The 20378-nt window shown below is 37.0% G+C and overlaps 1 protein-coding gene across 5 annotated transcripts in view; it reads left to right on the top strand.

The window, feature by feature from the left end:
- Positions 1-20378, top strand: part of CNTN1 (contactin 1) — a 287008-nt gene that overhangs the window by 98108 nt on the left and 168522 nt on the right. For 2 of the 5 annotated variants that reach the window (XM_070410422.1, XM_070410421.1), the window contains exon 1: positions 3356-3703. The exons of the other annotated variants lie outside the window; for them this stretch is intronic. The gene's annotated coding sequence lies outside the window, so the exon portion shown is untranslated. Of the gene's footprint in view, positions 1-3355; positions 3704-20378 lie in introns of those variants that run through there. 5 annotated transcript variants of the gene reach the window in all.

The following is a 20378-nucleotide window of genomic DNA, read 5'->3' as shown; positions in this document are numbered from 1 at the left end:
TTTTAAAATTAAATGAATGTGTTATGATTAGGGGATGATTATGGTATTGACAGGGCAGGGTGAAAAAGTAGAAAGAATGTGTTAAATCTCAGAGAACAAATGTAGTCTGCTCCCACAACCCTTGAGCTCAGGAATGGAGAAACTTTGGTAGGCTGAATTATTCTCCTAACTCTATATCAGTGATTCCCAAAGTGGGCGCTACCGCCCCCTGGTGGGCGCTGCAGCGATCCAGGGGGGCGGTGATGGCCACAGGTGCATTTGTTTTAACTTTTTTGTATTACCTTTCTATTCTGAGTTCAATAAATAGTTTCATAATTTCAAACTTCAATGCTTCTAATTTACACCTTTCTTTACTATATTTTACGAAAAAGGTAGAAACATTAAATACATATATCTTTCTGTTTAATTGCTATTAAAATTTTTAAAAAATTAATTTCCAGGGGGCGCTGAGTAATATTTTTTCTGGAAAGGGGGCGGTAGGCCAAATAAGTTTGGGAACCACTGCTCTATATGACATTATATCTTCTTATAATGGATATAAATTTTGCATTTTTCCAAATGATAATAGGTAGGCTAGTTATACATCTTAGTAGATATTAAAAATTTAGTAGACTAAATATTCTTTGATGTTTTCACAGATTTTGATTCAATTTATTGACCCTGTTATACATTACAGAGTTCACTTCATATTTTATATGCATTATAAATTCAAGATATTGGGAAGCCTCTTGGTCTACAAAGAGATCAGATTTATCTAAAATAGCCATCTCTGCTTTTCATCCATTTGAAAAGATCGGTTAAGTGTGTTTCTCAGGCATAGCCAGACTTCTGGAAAGTGGAAATTGGCTCTTTATTACAGCCTTCGGCTTTGTTTCATCTGGGAGTACAATTGACTACTTTGCTCCAGTTGTTTTCATTTCAGACTTATTTGCTTCCCCTTTCTGATTTCTTTGGGACTTACTCTCTCCATTGCTTTTCTCATGCTGTACCCTTTTCTCATCTTGTTCTATTCTGGACTGGTGAGGTGTTTGTGTGTTTCTCATCTCTCTCCCTACCTTTAAAACATTCGAACCTGAAAATCTACTAAGTAAAAGCAAAGTTACTATTTTCATTTTTGACCCAGGTCTTGGGTATTTGTGAGAAAAGTTACTGGCTTTCCTGTCACTTGCTGAAGGAGAGTGACAGGACTAAGTGAATGTTCTTCCTATCCAGCTGGTTATACACCACCGAGTCGTGTCATTTCAGAAAGCTTCCATTTCCAGGGCTTACATTTATAGTTAATTTAGTTTATGCCAGCGATTTAGATTTTAATTATTGAACTCTGTATCCTCATATCTGATAACTTAAATGCTTAGATTTCAAATGATCTACTATTTTTAAACGAGATATTATCTTCTATTGCTTCTATAGATTATCAAATTGGTAAAACTCTTGACAGGATACTTATTAGTCCTTAGCTACAAATTCTATATTGTGTAAGCTTTTGAGGTAGTCCAGTCTTCTTTTTAAAGAATAAAGAATATCATTTAGATAAATATTGTAAAATAAGGTCTACTATGTAGTTTACTGGAATTTGATTATATTAAAGATTATAGACAAATAGAATCTACCTGGGGCAGAATATGGAACATGGAATATACATGGTTCTTAGATGGTTAATTTCTCATACTGCCATGAAGACTATTTTAGCATAGCTTTCACCGATTCGATGTCATTATCTTCTCTATGGCCCAGCAGGGATTATGCTTTTACATATGCGCTTGGAAGGAAGAGATATCTCTCTGAACATCCCTAAACTCCATCTCTATTGTCATCAGCATCAGTATTACCCATGCAGGTTGATATCAGTTCTTACTGGTTTAACTGACTAAAATTCGCTGTTATCATGCCTCCTTCAAGAGTGAATTGCTCCCTGCAGTGTAATTGTTAGATGGGTTATACTCTGGCAGTTATTATGTCCTCTAGCCCCAACCCATGAATTTGAAGGTTTTACTCTGGTTTTAACAAATGGTCTTATCATAGAAATATGATACTTGTATGCTTGCATGTTGTACCTGAGTGTGTATAAAAAGAGGCTTTAGAAAGACATGGCATTGGGCTTCTAAATGTTCTTCATAACATCATATTCAGTTTTCTTTTGGTGAAAAAAACAACAACTGCAGCTTAATTAATTTTATCATTGAAGATGCTTTGGAAAATAGAAAATATGTTCTATATATGCATACATAATTTATATGGATCTCTCACTATAATATTTTTGCAAATGCTATTATGACATTTTAATTTTTAAAATATATTTTTATTAATTTCAGAGAGGAAGGGAGAGGGAGAGAGAGATAGAGACATCAATGATCAGAGAGAATCACTGATTGTCTGCCTCCTGCATGCCCCCTACTGGGGATCTAGCCACAACTCAGGCATGTGCCCTAATCAGGGATCAAACCCAGATCTTCTGGTTCATAAGTTGAGGCTGAACCACTGTGCCTCACTGGCCAGGCCTACTATGGCATTTTAAAATGCTACCTGTGTTTTCCCTTGGCGAACATTAGCATAATTAAACTCACATTTTGTCTTAAAGCCTGCTTTTTGGAGGCAGTAAAAAAAGACTAATAAAAGCCAGAATGTGTTCTTAGATGCATAAATTCTAGGAGAAAGGGCTCTCAGAACTACTGACACACCCAGAGTAGAGGTGCTTACAGCCCAAAACAGCTAACAATGAGAAACACGTGGACCAACTATAACCATTTTTTAAAGAAACATCTTCAACATTATTGAAACGAGAAATGTATTATTTTTAAATTAAAGTTTTCTAAGAAAGGTTATTCAAATGAGCCCAGGTAAACATTTATGACTTATAGCCATAAATCACTTTTTTGTTTTTTTTCTCTCTCTTAATTTTCAGTTTAGCCTTGTTTATTTTCCAAAAATGGTAGAGAAAAAAAACCCTCCTTACTTATGATGTAAAATAATAAACCTACATCTGCAGAAATATGTCTTCTGAATAAAAGAAAACAGATGCTGTTGCATTTTTTGCAGAAGAGAGTTCAGTTTAAACACTCTGCAGTATGCAAATGTCATCTCCTCCATGAGAGCGTTTTACCCCAGTGGATGCTGCAGGGTTGGAGGCTTCTGCCTGTGATTTCGGTTGTAATTTTACTTGTGGAAGTAAACCAATCACGGAGCTCCAATTGCCTTAGCAATGAGGTGATCAATAGCCCATTACTGGATAGAACAGTGGCTACAGGAAGTGCATTGAAGATTTTAATGCATGAATTATGCATGCGGTGCTCATTCTTTAGTCTCCGAACAGAATGACAGGGTTTGTGAAGTCGCCTCAGATAGTTTCTTGCATTAAAGTGACTGCAGTGAAATGCTTAATATTTTCAGGCATAGAGGCAGCATTGACTAGGTCCAGCCGAATTTGGAAGCTGTAAGTCCCCAGCTCCAGGCACAGAATGCTTTATTTGAAAGTATTGCTGTGTAGAGAGCCAGCTTGGCTGTCATCTAACCTGCTCTTCTCAGAAGGTTGGCTGAAGGATGGGAGCGGCTGTGCCTGCCTCTGAGGTCACAGCTTGAAGTCCTTTTAACTTGCTTTCCGCTGCAGGAGAGAGGCGGCTTGTGGTATCACTGTCGCTGCATTTACTCAGATGGGTAATTTGCAATAAATATTATACCCAGAAGGACAGATCACTCAGCATATGAGGTAAGTCCGAGGTTTTTCTCTAGGTTAGATCATTGTAAACAAGAATGTGCTGAGTGAGGATCACAGCGGTGCAGTATTGTTAGTAAGGTTGACTCAGACCTCAATATTGTGATGCAGTGTCAGGGCTCTCAATTGTTATGCTAACTGAAAGCTGACTGTATTTTATGATCATTGATATTGTGGTGCCATAGGTATTTTATTTTGCATGCAAAAGCTTTTCAAGGATATGCCAGAGCTCAGGTGTGTGGGTATGGGCTAGTAGACAGAAGCCTGCAAATTTGGGAGGGGCAGCACTGAGACTGAGCTGAATCAATAAAAAAATTCCCTCCATGTGGAGAAGTTTCAGCAGGGCTGTGGCATTCCTGCGGCTCGGATTATTTCCTTAATGTTCAAATTATGGTAAAAGATGGTGGTAGACGCCCAAAATGCTCAGTCCTCCCAGAAGCAGAGGAACGTCCGAGGGACTCAAACTCAAATCCTGTGCAGCATACAAATCGAACAGATGGAATTAAAACAATTCGGACTAGCATGTCCTTGAAGGAAGACCTTGCTGTCAGAAACAAAAGAGTTTGACTTCTACCTGTGGTGCTGTGCTTTTCCCTGTCTAGCATGCCTGGCTCTGAGACAAATGGGTAGATGGCATATTTTGAAATTTACCAAAAAGAAAGCTTTCTTTCTCTCTTTAGTGTTTTAAAAATCAGGCTTATAGAATTGTATACAATATACAATTGTAGAACCCACTATATAAAAGCCAAATAAAATTTACAACAACTCTAGAAATCTAAAAAAATATAGTTTTATACTATGCTTGCCAATCTTTGTGAATTAAAGCTGCTTGGTTAAATATCATGGCAAATAATTAGTAAATATGCAAATAATGGGTAGTCTGATATGAATTCCTGAACATATCTTTAGGGTGGGAATGTAGCATGAACAACCATTCAGTAAGAAACTCTAAGGATAGTAAAATTTTTTAAGGATTTTTTAAACAGTAATTTAAACAATTAGTCTATGTGTATATGTATATATGCCCATAAAATATATATGTGTGTATGTATTTATATATATATATATATATATATATATATACACACATCTACATTATAACATAGGATTTATTTAAGAATTCAGTGTCACATGTATGTATATCTACTTCCTCAAGTATGTTAATGATGCTGTTTTAAAAAATATGTTTGCTACATGATCTCTATTAGACCCAAATAATAGATAAGGCCAAGTGTGCTTGTAAGTCAGGCATCATTTACTTTTTTTTTTAAAGAGAGGGAACTACATAGGAATGATAAATAGAGGTCAGAAAAGCTACCTTTCAAACATTTCACAGTGCATTTCAATTCTGCTGTGGTGTTACTCTATTACATGGGTTTCCTGTCGACCGCTGGGTGCTGGAGTGGCTCAGAGCCCTCAGCATTGCACAGTGCGTTTAAATCCTCCAAGCTGATCTCCTTTAGGAACAGGAGGAAGCTCACACGTGGAGTGTTTCCTTAGGAAGGAGAAGTGATTGCCTCTACAACTTAGAGATCTCCTGATGCTGAGTCATATGGTTCAGTTCTGCTCAAATGCCCCTGGCTGAGGTGGCCAATTAGGAGCAAATAAAACGGGATCTAAAGGAAAATGAGACAGAATGGAGGGGGCATACATTTAAATATGTTTATTGCCTAATGACACATTAAATTCTGAGTGATGAGTATCATGACAGTGCCACTTGTTGGATCTGGCTGAGGTGACAGTAGGAGGAGGAAAACTCCCTTGCTGGCTGACAAGATCAGGGCAGTAAAATTAATGGGCTGACATGGGGAGGTTGCATAAACAAGGGGGTCTATGTACTCTGCACTTGTACTTATTTAAACCTCTCTGTCATTGCTCTAGTCTCAAGCAAAGCCATTTATCAATTTGATGGAAAATACTTGATGTTCAGATGAAGAATATTTCCTGGCATATGTGAGGAAACTCTGAAATGAGATGTGCTCCGTTCCCCATTCCCAGAGTAGTTATAATTAATTTTTATAGGTTATCAACTGGGAGAAACTAACAAGGAACTCATGAGAATATTTGAATATCAACCACAATATGAGATGAACCACCAAGTTGAGATTAGTGATTATTATGGCAAAGTATAATCATATTAGATACAGTTGAAAAAGAGACTGAAGATATAAAAAAGATGTAATAAAAGGAAAAACGGGATATGGAATGAAAACTATAGTAGTGAAACATAAAATATAAGATATTTGGAAGAAAAATATACTTGCATTCATAGTTGGTATATGTTATCAATGTCTCTTAAAACCGATTTATAAGAATTCTGAAATATTATGATTTAGTAGTATAACGTTTTATAATTAATTTAAAATTAAAATTTTTGAGGTGAGAGAATGAGTTGAGAAGAATATTTTAAAATTGTAAACTGTCAATTTTCTTATGGGAAATAAATGCTTATACTAATAAGGCATTTTTGCACTATGTTATAATAAACCTATGTAAAAAATTACACATCTATATCTGTATCTATATCTATTATGTTCTATAACATTAACCATAAACTCAGATTGTGGAAAAGTTATTAATCAATCTGGGCCACTTTCCTCCTCCCCTGATCATCCAGCGACAAGTACCAGAAAACTGGAGACAACCCCCATACTCCAGAGCTCCCTGAAATTATTCAAACTAGCCAATCCTAAATCCACTTTTACTTTGCCTGCTTCCTGCAAAAACCACAGTAAAGGGTCTGGCTCACAGTTGCAGCTTGATCTCCTTGGCCTCCTGACCATCACCCATGATTTCTTCCCCCCTCCCCCCATTGCATGCATGCTCCCTTCTCTTGGTGCCTGTGAGTAGAACAAGCTATGTTTTCAATGGCAGTCCTCTCCAGATCTATTGAGTGTACTATACCTGAAGAAGAATAAAAACTTTATTAAAACAAAATGAAACACTTCTTAACATTTTCTTTAGCACCAGTTAACATCAATAGAAATATTATACTCCCAGTACTAAAAATAAACCAGTCAATTTTTAAAAAAAAATCATTGTGCTTTTAGTAAACATCTATGTTATTTTGAATGTACGGGTAAATTCTGATTGAAGTTCCCATAAACGTGTTTTACTCTTTTTCAAACTGTTGTTGACAGAGGAGGGTATATCCTTCAGAAATATGAATGGAGAATTAGAAGTTTTTACTTTTATGAAAAGCTACATAGTTCCAAAATTTTAAATATTTTCCCGAGACTGCTATAATTTGTAGTATTTCATATCTGCTACATGAAAATGAGCATCTACCTTGTCAAGCAACTAAATCAATGTTAAAGGAAAATGCAACCTCATGCTACTTCAATATCAAATTCTGAAACTGTAATTAACAAATGCTACTGTTGTTTACATACTGTCTTTGATATCCAGTAGATAACTAGGTAATTTTCTAATTAAAAATATTTCTGCTGCATTAAATCTAAAAAGTGAATCGAACTGTCTTGAGAATGCGGTTGCTACTCATCAGTGAATGCAAAACTTGGGAACAATGAACCAAACAAACAGTTAAGTCCAAGACTAACACAAACTGGGCCACACAGAAGTAGTTAGTACTCTGAAGACTATCTACCGAAAGCCCTTAGCAGTGTCGTCAGCAGTCCACTCTATTATTTCAAACATCATCACTGAAAAGAGTTGAGGTGCCTAAGTGACTTTAAAAGGTATAAGAATTCAAACACTAAATGTACGTTTAAACTGTCTATCTTTTAACTTCCCTTTATAACTCCAAGATAATATATTTTATTATTACAATCACAATAGCCCTTTAAGAGATAAACGTTGGTAAAATTTGTTTGCAACTTAAAATTGAAAATTGGAGATGATTTAGATTGGAAATAGGTTAGAAAAGATACTAGTCATGCTAGCAGATGGAAGGGCAGCAAGGTGGGTGGCTGGGAGGGAGTCTGGAGGCAGAGCTGTGCCAGAGAGAACATAGGAATTTAAACAGATGGGAGTTGAAATGTTAGTTGGCAAGAAGAGAAGCAGGGTTACAAACAGAAGAAACTACTGAGGAGCTGGGTACGTAGGCAGCCAGGAGGTGAATTGGATGGACCAGTAATAAACAAAATAGTTCAGTATCAGGGTATCCAAGTTTAAGAACAATTAGGTAAGAATAATAGAAAAAAAAACTACTTTTTTCCCCTTTACTTGAACCTGGAAAAATGATGTTTATTATTATTTTTAGGTGCTTTGAAATCATAATGAACTGGTTTTTACAGAGGGGAAATTTTAGTAGAAAATTTAGAAATGCTTACCACTGAAGACATTTATTCTGTGAAATTATTATAAGTATAAAATTTACTTTTTATTTTCTAGTTTTGTGTTTCCTATAAGCTCTGGCTTTAGATTGGTTAATATATGAAGATTTGGCTGGAACATAATACTGAAAAATAATAAAAGTAAAGAATAAGAACGTTAACCCTGCCCTGGCCGGTTTGGCTCAGTGGATGGAGCGTCGGCCTGCGGACTCACGGGTCCCGGGTTCGATTCCGGTCAGGGGCATGTGCCTTGGTTGTGGGCACATCCCCAGTGGGGAGTGTACAGGAGGCAGCTGATCGATGTTTCTCTCCCATCGATGTTTCTGACTCTCTGTCCCTCTCCCTTCCTCTCTGTAAAAAAATCAATAAAATATATTTTTTTAAAAAGAACGTTAACCCTACTAAAAAGAGAATTTGTCAGACTATAGAAAATCTGAATAATCTTATCTTTAGGAGAAAATTCCTTAAGTTGTCTTTGAATACTAAGTGATAATAGCAATGTCTCAATGAACATAGTGTGTTAAGCACCTTTTAACTCATTGTCTATAATAATAAAAGCATAATATGCAAATTGACCAAATGGCCATACAGCGGAATGACCCTCCAGATGAAACTCCGTGGCTGGGAGGGCCGAGGCAGCCGAGGCTGCAAAGTCCTATGTCCTACTCTTGCAAGAATTTCATCCATCAGGCCTCTAGTGGATTAATAAAAGTCCCATGCACAGTAATATTTGTAGGAGGGGCTTGGCTTAATGTGGCTATTCTGATTGACCTTCAAGATAGATACATGGGTTCTAAGTGGAAGAGCTACTTACATTTTCCATATATAAATTTAGAATTAATACCATTCTTTCCCCCAATTTTCCTATCTAACCTAAAAACTTATTTTTCTGATACTGTCAACTGTAGTTCTCAGGCCAATCAATTGCTATCTAGTTTGCTAGTCAAGCCCTTATGCCATCATGCCTGAAACTTTGATATTTTTAGCCAATATGATCATTTCTAAAATATCTGCCTTCCAATTAATTCCATGAGTAGACTTATAAATAATAGGTCATCAGTAAATTCATATTAATTAGTTATTATTGGTTTTTCTAAATTGTTAATTAGTGATAGAATATTTAAAAAATTATTTTCCCTAGGGAGATGTTTTAAGATCCTTTTGCCCTCCTTCTTAGCTCCTACAGGAGAAAAAGTGACACTAACCAGGAAAGAATAAATCTATATAAAGAATACATCTATCTTGATCATCATTGCTCCCCCAGTGTCTGATACAGTGCCATGAGGATAGCACATGTTCAATAATTATGTGTTGAATGAATGATCATATGAATTAACGTTATCACATTTTATTAATTCTAAGACACTATGGCTTGTCACACCATCAAATGGAGAGAACATTTGTTATGTTAAATGAACATATTGAATGTAACATGAATCCTTTAGTAGTAGGATTTTTTTTAATGACAAAAATCTATCTCAAACTAGCTTAAGCAAGAGGGAGGGTTTATTAGAAGGATATAGTTTCATGTGACAGAGGGCTGTACAAGCAAATGTTGGGAAGAATGAAGATGGGTTTTAGCTGGACCTAAAATATATTTGTAACTGAAGATTTGAATGTCATGTTAATAATATCAGCTTCTCTATGAATGTGGCTTTCAATCTCAATGAAAACCAACTGTCCCTAAGGAAACATTCCTGGCCGCCAAGATTTAGATATTTTTATATCTCCCAGAGCCATCTCTCCCACTACCACCAATGAGTACTTTTTGTGATAGTTTTTACAAGGATTATGTTGTAAATGGCAAGTTCGGATGGTTGGAATGAGTGAGCATACAGTTTTTGTTGACATAGTGATTAACATATAAATATAAAAACATTTGGTTATTTTAAAATTGACCAGATATTCTTCCCAGCAAAATTACTGTAGATATTTTAATAAAATAAATTATTTCTTACTTAGAAGCTATGTGAATAGAGGAATGACAATAAAATATTTTAAATTATCCTATTAAAAGGGTAATATGCAAATTGACCCTATGATGGAATAATCAGGAACGACCGGTCACTATAATGCACACTGACCACCAGGGGGCAAACACTCAATGCAGGAGCTGCCCCGTGGTGGTCAGTGCACTTCCACAGGGGGAGCTCTCCTCAGCCACAAGCCGTTGACAGCTGCGAGTGCAGTGGCGGTGGCAGGAGCCTCTCTTGCCTCTTTGGCAGCACTAAGGATGTCGACTGCAGCTTAAGGATGTCTTAAGCCATCAGTTGGACATCCCCCAAGGGCTCCCAGGCTGCCAGAGGGATGTCTGACTGCCAGCTCAGGCCCAATCCCCCAGGGAGCAGGCCTAAGCTGGCAGGTGGACATCCTCCGAGGGGTCCCGGACTGTGAGAGGGCACAGGCTGGGCTGAGGGACCCCCCCCCCCCCTGCTTAGAGTGCACAAATTTTCATGCAGCAGACCTCTAGTTTTATAACATTCAACCTGTTTTTAGACTTCATGGGAGCAATTATTATTCTGTTTATGTCCAGATCCTTAGCCTTTAACATATTGTCTGATATATTGTAAATAGTTGGTAAATATTTTTCATTAATGTCTTGGTGATAATGTTGTTTCTTAATCCTAACCTAGGATATATTTTTATTTATTTTTAGAGAAAGATGAATGGAGGGAGAGCCTCCTGGAATCAAACCCACAACCTAGTATGTGACCTAATTGGGAATCAAACCGGCAACCTTTTGGTGCATGGAATGATGCTCCAACCTTCTTAGCCACCTGGCCAGGGCACATGATAATAATGTTTTTACTCATGTAATTAATTCATAATAGTTACAATGAAATGGACAATGAGATAATAGGAATGTTAAGAAAGTATTTCTAAAAAACAATGAATATATTTCCTACTGTCACCTACATATAGCTAAAAGACAAATTATATAAAACAAATTGCTAGAAATAAATGACCTGTAGGATAAGCAGAGATCTAGGCCAAAAAGAATGTGATTTATTAAGTCTGGGATTGTGTCCTGTTGTTAAAATGAATTGAAATAGTACGTTGTTTTGTTTTGTTTTAAATTATTGAAGATATTAAATACATTGGAAATTCTTAAAAAGAGTAGAATTAAGTATAAATAATAATAAAGCTATTGAGAAAAGTGGGTGTTTGTGCCAGCATACTCATCTAGAAGAGAGAGAACATGGCCAAATGTTTATGTAGGTATATTTGTATGAGACCTTTGCAGGAGAGCATGAATGTCAAATATTGTTGGCTTTTTAATAAATGACAAATTTTAATCATTATTGTGGGAGAAAAGGAAATTCTTTGGCACAATAATATTTTAAGTTATTAAATGTAAGAAAAATCACAAGCATGATTATTTTTCTCCCTGTTCTTTACTTCAGTAGGATGAGTCCTCAGCTATGGAAATATTAGTGTCTTTTGGTGAAGACCTCCTTTTATTTACATTGCCCTTGAATAAATGCTTCCTGCAGGCTTGAAGAAAAAGTTCCTGGTAATCTAAGAGGAAGATTATTTAGAATTTATCTCTCAAGCCCCTCATCAAGAATGAAATAAATCTTAGAGTTGAAAGGGTTCATATTAAAATTCCTTAATTTTTTACATGTGAAAACTGAGTTTCTGATGGTTGACACTTACTATTTATGGACTCACTTAAATACCTATGTGTATATAGAAAAATAACTTTCAAAGCACATAAGGTTAAAAATTTAATAATAATATAAAAATTGCAGTATTATTTTTAATTGTAGAATTCCGGATTCAGATTTAATGTTTTTATGTAATTAACATTTTAGTTTAAGGGAGAATGTTCTTTAGTGAATTGCTTTTGCTGCTCTAAATTATCCATTTTGAGAAACATTCTTAAGAAAGAAAACTTTAATGAAAGAGAATTATTCCTCTGTGATTCCAAACACGTAGATTCATAGATCTTAACCACAGAAATATAATGTTGGAAGAATCCATTCATGAGCATTAATTAGGAAATGGGCACCTGTAGAGACATACTTAGCATCAGTATAAACTTAATCCTTCTTTAAAATAGCCAGTCACATGTCCATTGATATGCTTAAAATTAATGCTTTGGTTATATTATTAAAAACAGAAATTTCAGTGGCTTGTAATTTAGGAAGAAATATGAGTAATGTGTTAAAGTTGAAGTGGAGACTATATCAATGTCCATATATATATATATATATATATATATATATATATGATTTAGGGTTAAATTATCCCAGCAAAGTATCATTATGTTAAAAATATTAAATGAAGAAAAACTCTGAAGATCACATTGCCTCACAATTAGATAAAATAAAAAGGAAGATCACAATTTAATTTGCCTGAAGATATCATCATGTGTTTCATAGCAATAAGTGTTTTATTAACAGAACAAAGCACTATTTAAAGAGAGAAATGGTACACCAACATTTATTCATTTTGTACTTTTTACTATGCAGTATGAAAAAGTGTTTTGAATATTTACTTACATGCCATCACTGGAGTAACAATAAGTATTTTGAAATGTCTTCTAAAACCTAATATCTTAATTTTGCTTATTAAATAATTTTTGTCATATATGTGTCATGTAAATGTCATTAGTCAGTTAAAAATCATTTACCATTTAGTCTTTATAGTCTATTACATAATTGCATGAGATAAATTACAGAGAAATATAACCTTCTATATACTTATTATTTTACTAGAGGCCCCGTGCATGAAATTCATGCACTCAGGAAGGGGGCGGTCCCCTCAGCCTGGCCTGCGCCCTCTTGGAGTCTGGGAGCCCTTGGGGGATGTCCGACTGATGGCTTAGGCCTCTCCCCAAGGAGTGGGCGGAGGCATCAGCCCATGTTCTGGTTGAGAGGTGCTCCCCCTATGGAAGTGCACTGACCACCAGGGGGCAGCTCCTGCGTTGAGCATCTGTCCCCGGTGGTCAGTGCATGTCATAGCGATTGGTCGTTCTGCCATTCGGTCGATTTGCATATTACCCTTTTATTATATAGGATTAAAGAATGGAGTGATTAAGTTTGGGCTATAAAGAAATGTATCAACAATACATGGGCAGAATGGAAATTAAACATTTCATAGTGATATTTTACTAATAGTAAAAATCATTATACACAGATTAAGTTAATTGGGAAAACAATGATGTGATGACTGATGAGGCTGATCTAAAATAAATTCAGCAACAAATCTGTGGAACATATTCAGTTTATAGGTGCTAAAAGAAATTGCTTTATCAATCACATTGCAGTGGAAATTAGAAAAAGGGTAAACTCATACGGACAATTGATGTAGAAGGGACAAGCAGATCTACCAGTAATAAAATAAGGGCAGGGGTGAGGGGTGAGAGTACTGAGAACTCCAATGCTTCCATCAAGTCCCCTGCAGACTTAAGTATTCATTTCCTTTCTTCCTAAGCATTATCAACCCATAAAGCTGCTTTTTATTTTTATTTTCTGTAGTAAAGTAATTAAAATCAGCCAATGCTTTTCTTTTTAACATTTATTTTTCCAGAGGGGGAAAAAACCTGAATTCACTAATGGTTACTCCTTTCCATTTGTGTCACTTTCAAACACCGTGTGGCCTATTTATGCATGTGAACTGCAAATTATTTGAATTTTATTACTTTCAAAGATCTTTAGGGAAAAGTTTAAAAACAGTGAATTTATAATGTAGATAGTAATTAGAATTTCATCTTACTAGTTATGCCACAGGCACATTCCTCAATAGACAGCAGTGGACTTAATGTACTAAACAGTCAGTTATTTCTCTAGCGCATCTCAGCTCTGCACCTATGCTGTCATGGGAATAGTAAGCTTTACACCTAGATAGACCGGATTCCCAGAGCTGCAATTTGACACCAGAATTATATAAAAATGTGTTGGATATTCTTTTATAACTGTATTTTAACACTTGGAGTGCAGGTGAATTTCCCGCCAAAATATAAGATGGCTCTGTCTTTTGGTTTTGTTCCATGCACCAAAAGGGTGGATTACAAACAAATATTTGGTAATACGCAGTTACAATCGGCCCGAGTTTACACGTTTCCCGCACTCCACCGCAAATCTATATGAACCGAGTTAAAGACGGCTCCCGCGGAGTACGCGCAATTCACGCGAGCCGACTTAACTCGTTTCCCGCACTCCAAGTGTTAAATTATTTTTCCCCAGTGATATTTCTGTAAAGTCAAAATTCCTCTTAGTTCCAATTAGGAAAAATAATTTTATTCAGTTACTATTATTACTTTTATTAGGTATGAGCTATATAATTGGTTGCCTTTCCTTTTTTTCCCCTTCCCTTGCATTGGCAGCTTTTAGCTAAATTTCACTTGATTTCTCTCATACTGGGATCTCCCTTTATATTACTACTAGAGGCCCGGTGCACAAAAATTTGTGCACTCGGGGTGTGTGTGGGGGGGGGGGTCCCCCAGCCTGGCCTGTGCCCTCTTGCAGTCTGGGACCCCTCAGGAGATAACGACCTGCTGGCTTAGGCCTGCTCCCGGGTGTCAGAGGGCAGGCCCAATCCCTAGGTGCAGCCCCTGGTCGGGCTCAGAGCAGGGCCAATTGGGGAGTTGGGGTGCCGCCCCCTGTCATGCAGAGCAGGGTGGATCAGGAGGTTGCAATGCCACCCTCAGTCACGCTCATTGTGGGGCCAATTGGGGGATTGGGGCACCGCCCCCTGTCACACTCAAGGCAGGGTTGATGGGGAGGTTGCGGCGCCACCCCCGGTCACGCACAGAGCAGGGCCAATCAGGGGGTTGGGGCGCTGCCCCGTCACACACAGAGCAGGGCCCATCAGGGGGTTGGGGAGCTCCCCCCTGTCATGCACAGAGCAGGGCCTATCAGGGGGTTGGGGAGCTCTCCCCTGTCACGCACAGAGTAGGGCCGTTAGGGGAGTTAGGGCACCGCCCCCTGTCACACACAGAGCAAGGCCGATCAGGGGGCTGGAGCGCCGCCACTGTCACACTCAGGGCAGGGCCAATGGGGAGGTTATGGCTCTACCCCGTCACACACAGAGCAGGGCCCGTGGGGGGAGGGGGGTTGGGGCGCCGCACCCTGTCACACACAGAGCAGGGCCCATCAGGCGGTTGGGGCACCTTCCCCTGTCACGAACAGAGCTGCAGGGTGATCAGGGGGTTTGGGCGCTGCCCCCTGTCACGCTGATCCTGGTGCTAGGAGGCATATTACCCTTTTACTATATAGGATAGAGGCCTGGGGGCTGGCTGGTTTGCCCTGAAGGGTGTCCTGGATCAGGGTGGGTGTCCCACTGGGGTGCCTGGCCAGCCTGGATGAGGGGATGATGGCTGTTTGCAGCTGGTCACACACCCTTCAGGGTGGGGGTCCCCACTGGGGTGCCTGGCCAGTCTGGGTGAGGGGCTGAGGGCTGCTTTCAGGCTGACTGAAGCTCCCAACCGCTCCTTTTTTCTCTCTTTTTTTATTTTATTCTGGGCCAGCTTTAGCTCTGGCTCTAGCTCTGAGGCTTCGTATCTGGTTTGTTTGCCTGTTCTATAATCGAAACAATGTATAACTTCAGCTCTGAGATCCCGGCTGGCTGAAAGCTGGTTTCAGCTTCTTATTTGCAACATAGTACATAGTTGCTTAGAGTTGCAACTCAGAGGCCGGGCAAGTTAGGTTGCAGTCTGCAGTTCCTGGAGCAAGCAAGCCTCATGTTCGCTTCCAGCTGCCTGGCTGCCGGCCGCCATCTTGGCTGACAGTTAATTTGCATAAGGATATGCTGATTAGCCAATGGGAAGGGTAGCGGTCGTACGCTAATTACCATGTTTCTCTTTTATTAGTGTAGATCTTAAAAGCTATATTGACTATGTAAGCTGTCACAAATTCCTTTGGAAGTATATATATATATATATATATATATATATATATATATATATATAATTTATGAGTTAGCATCTAGACCCCCACTTGTTTATTTTGTTTTGTTTTGTCTTCATTCTTTTTAGACCCTCACTTGTTATGATTCAAGACATTCAAATGCTATGTTGGAATTTATGATAAACACTAATCTGACCACATCCAGTTCTCTCTAAAAGAGATACAGATGGAATAAACTGAAGAGAGAATATTTGAAAGAGGCTTTCCAATTAAATTATTATTGTTTTCAACGCCTTTCAAGGGTGTGTATCATACGTCTGTTATCTGAAAAGGGTACTTCATCTTAGATTTTCTCAAGAATGAAACTGCTACTGAAATTGTACTGCACTGAATTATGCAGCTTGGATTTGTAGTACAAATGCAACCCAGAGCCTCAGCTCTTCTTACTGAAAAGAGCAGTAGGGAATGGTTAAAAAGGAGAAAAATCACTTTTTTCTCCATGAATTACTTTTCAGACAAAATGTCCAAAAATATTATTGTGGTGTTTTAGAATTTGCGATAGATTTAGATTATATATTACTAAGCAATAAGTAATGAAATATCAAAAGAAAACATCTCTGCACAGTTAGAGGAATATTAAATATTATTGTTGAAGTAGCATAAACCCACTGCACTAAGAACCAGAAAGCCTGGATTTATTTCTTTGAGATTTTAGATAATTGGCTTAATCTCTCTAAGATATAGGTTACTAATCTTTAAAATGCATGTTAGTAATATCTGGCCTCACCAATTCTCCAACTGTTTGTGAAGTAAAGATAAAAGTTCCATGCAACTGTTAAGAACTTTCACACCTCTAAAAGAAAATGTATGAAGACCAAAAGAGTAAACTTACCATTAACAACAACAATCAAAACTACACTCTTAATTTAAAATGTTTATTTTGTATGATTAATATATATGCAAGGTAAATTAGTCAGGGAAAGTGAAACATGAACAAATATAAAATTTACATTAATGATTGACCCCCAGAACAAGCTTATTGCCAACTGAAAATCATTTTCAACCTGTGAACCATTTCCTACAAAACTGACTCACAAGTATGTGTCAATCCAACCTAGCCATCTATCCTCTGGTTCCACAAATACCAGGAATAATGTTGGTTGGGATTTTCCAGGGGAAACAGAATTAACTAGTTCTAGATATTATGCCAGGCTCTCTGAAGAATGTCTATTGGGGAGACAATCTCCATGAAATATGGAATCCCAACAACCTTCTTAGATACCTTTGTAATAATGTCTAATATCTAATGATGATTTGTATTATTGAAATAATGAATTTTAAGTAATTTCTAAGCCAAGTCATATAAATCAAAGCAAAACAAATTTAAATTATGAAGAGCCTATTTATCGCCCCCCCCCCCACCCCCAGGAGACAGAATACTATACTAGTGGGAAATATATATGAATCCAATAAAGAATTGGTGACCTACCAACCAACTTCTTAGATAATGATAGTAAAGTGACATTTTTTAATGCTTACATCCTTAGCATTGTAAGTGCTGCTGCAGATTTCTATTTAAATTATGCTGTGTTGCATACAAAGGTACCTAATAATTTGCCTTGCAAACATATCTATATTGTTTCATTTGAAATCAACTTATAATAAATCTAAATGTGTATTTATAGTTTTCTAAAGACTGTCAGCTTGCAGTCATTTCACTTAAAGTTTCTAAGGACATGGCCAGGATTATTTTTTCTTTCTTTTGATTTTTTTGACAGGAGCCTGAATTACGATTTAATAGTTTTCAACTGTTGTATTAGATGCATCCTGATGTCCTGCAGGACTACCCAGGAGTGTGGTAAAAGGAGCAAATAGTTCCTAAAAATTCTGTTTCTTTTGTGTGTCATAAAGCAAAATGGAATTATTAATGCCTCCAATCTATCCCTTGGTCATTCTTTGTATTAAAAAAATCTTTCAGAAGATGCACACACAGTCTGAATCTATTATAGTTCCTATCAGTTAATGTAATCAAGTTATCCAGAGTGATGATATTAACATATGAGCTCATCTTGAGTAAGTTGCATGTCTAGATTAATCAGTATAGATAGCTTTTGTATTTTTTAGCTGTCAGTGAGATTATAGTTGGTGCAGATATTTGAGAGTATTTTTTTAGTGGAAGATGTATGAGGCTATTTACTCATGTTTGTATTATTACTGCACCAAATCTAGATCAGTTATAAATTATCCATTCTCTAGTGTGTTCTTTATCATTTTGATGTTTAAAACACCACGTTTTGGCATAAGAATGATAAAGTAAATTCAATGTTAATAGTTTTGTTCATCAAATTGCCTTTAACAAGGACATCTAGATCATTCATCTAGACATCATTCATCTAGATCATTTCCAGGCTTCAGGACATAAAATGTAAATATTCCTGCTGAAATTCTGATTGGGGTTGTATTACCATGCAGTGAGTCCTTGATTTGCTATGAAAACCTTTTCCAGTCCATTTGAGTCGACATGTGATAGTGGTGGAAGAGGGACCCTTCAGATCAATGTCTTAGTCAAAGGTATTGATAGAGTTCCCATGTGACTGGAGTATCAAACAATACTTTAATAAAAACACAGGGGTGACTTAGACATGGGGTGACTCTCTGTCCTTAGTTTACATACATAAATTCTTTTCACTTTTCTCTTTCCTTTTTATTCTTACAGCTTTTTCCAGTGCACTGGGAGTGAAAGTCATAGATCAAAAGAGTATACATACACACACACACACACATATATGTAGTTGTGAGCATACAAAATAGTTTACTATTGTATTATTTATTAATTATGCTCATATTTTCATGTGAACCATTGCAAACCTACTTTTGTCCTACCCTGTATATAATTATATACAATTTATATATCTATGTATAAATAATTGCATTTATATATATGCATGCATGTGTATGTGCTTGAAATCATATTTCACAAAGGAGTAAATACTTTATGTGATCTAAATAGTCAAAAAGGAAGTTACATAGATATTTTGGGAGCCCCTTGAATCTGATTTTCAATCATTTACTTTTTGGAATCTCTGGGGTAAGTTCTGCTACAGAATTACATGTTCATTGTTGTTCAACCAAACTTTAGTTAGCAAAATCATTATATATATTGTACCTTCCCATAAAAATACCTCAGCTAATCTTAAGGTTGGTATGAAAGGTATTTTTATTACCATTTTATAGATGAGGTAACGCATTCAGAGGACTTGGCTTCATAAATTTCACTAGGATGAGCAGTAATACTAATTTTTAATCCAGGCCAACTCCAGTTGGGACCACTCCTCTTTCTAGTACGTGGTATAACTGTGGCTTGGTTTTCAAGCTTTGTAGCAGGTTTCTTAGACTATATTTTATGCTAGAGGCCCGGTGCACAAAAATGCATGCACTCAGGGGGGTCCTTCAGCCTTTCCTGCACACTCTTGCAGTCAGGGAGCCATCAGGGGATGTCTGACTGCAGTCTGGCCTCCCTCTGTGGAAGGTGACTGGTGGGCCAATCAGGGGACAGCATCAGAGGGGAGTAGCTAGCCCCACCCCCCGACATTGCCCCTCCATACCGCCCTCCCCCCAATTGCTGTCTGCTCCCTCTGCCCACTGGCACATGCCTTGGCTGGCCTGGCACCATCTGCTCACTGGCCCCGCACCCCCCCCCCCCAGTTGTTCCTGAGTTTCGTCAATTTGCATATTATGCTTTTATTATATAGGATATGCAACAATATTTGTTAATACTTTATAAATCACATGTGCCTTTTTAGCATTATGTATGTTTTCAATTTTAAATGGCATGTTTTCCTCATTTTAATGTTATTTAAATTAAGATACCACAAAAATTAATGTCACAGTGACATTTTTATAAAATCTGAAATTAAATTGATAAAACAAATGGTGTGTTAGAATTGAGAAGGCACTTTTTTCGTGTTCCATTCCTATGTTTAGCAAACTTATTTTTAAAATATATATATATTTTTGAATTCCCTCCTCCCGAAAATGAATTTTTCTATTTTTATATGAGAACTTTAGATAAACATCCAAATACTATTTCACTATTTCTGTTCTTATAATTCTCATACACTACCAGCAAATTTTTCTTTATTAATGTTCATAACCTTCTAAATTTGTGGGGTTTTTTGAAGTTGCTCTGTTTCCCCTTTTAAGAAGATAATCCTCATAGTATATGTTTTTTTCTGAGTAAATTTGATCTAATATCTCTCAGTTTTTCAATGATTTCAATAAATAGTTACTGAAATTTCTTAATAACAGCTTGATTTATTGCAGTCTTTTCTCCATTGTTTTAATATAAATATCACCCTATATTTCGTGATATCCCCCCAGTAATTTTTTGACTTGATGGGGAAAAGTGTACGTAAAAACTGACTTTTAGAACTTTTCACTAAACTTTTCTATCCTTGCCTTAGCTTGCTCAGGTTTTGTTACCAGAGCTGGCAGGACTTGAGCAGAGTGAAAGTCAGGATT

This window comes from Myotis yumanensis, unplaced genomic scaffold (assembly GCF_028538775.1).
Source record: "Myotis yumanensis isolate MYYU_CA2020_CCGP unplaced genomic scaffold, mMyoYum1.0.hap1 SCAF_3, whole genome shotgun sequence".
Lineage (NCBI taxonomy): Eukaryota > Metazoa > Chordata > Mammalia > Chiroptera > Vespertilionidae > Myotis > Myotis yumanensis.
The sequence above is the reverse complement of the archived record's forward strand: the minus strand, read 5'-3'. Positions and strand labels throughout refer to the sequence as shown.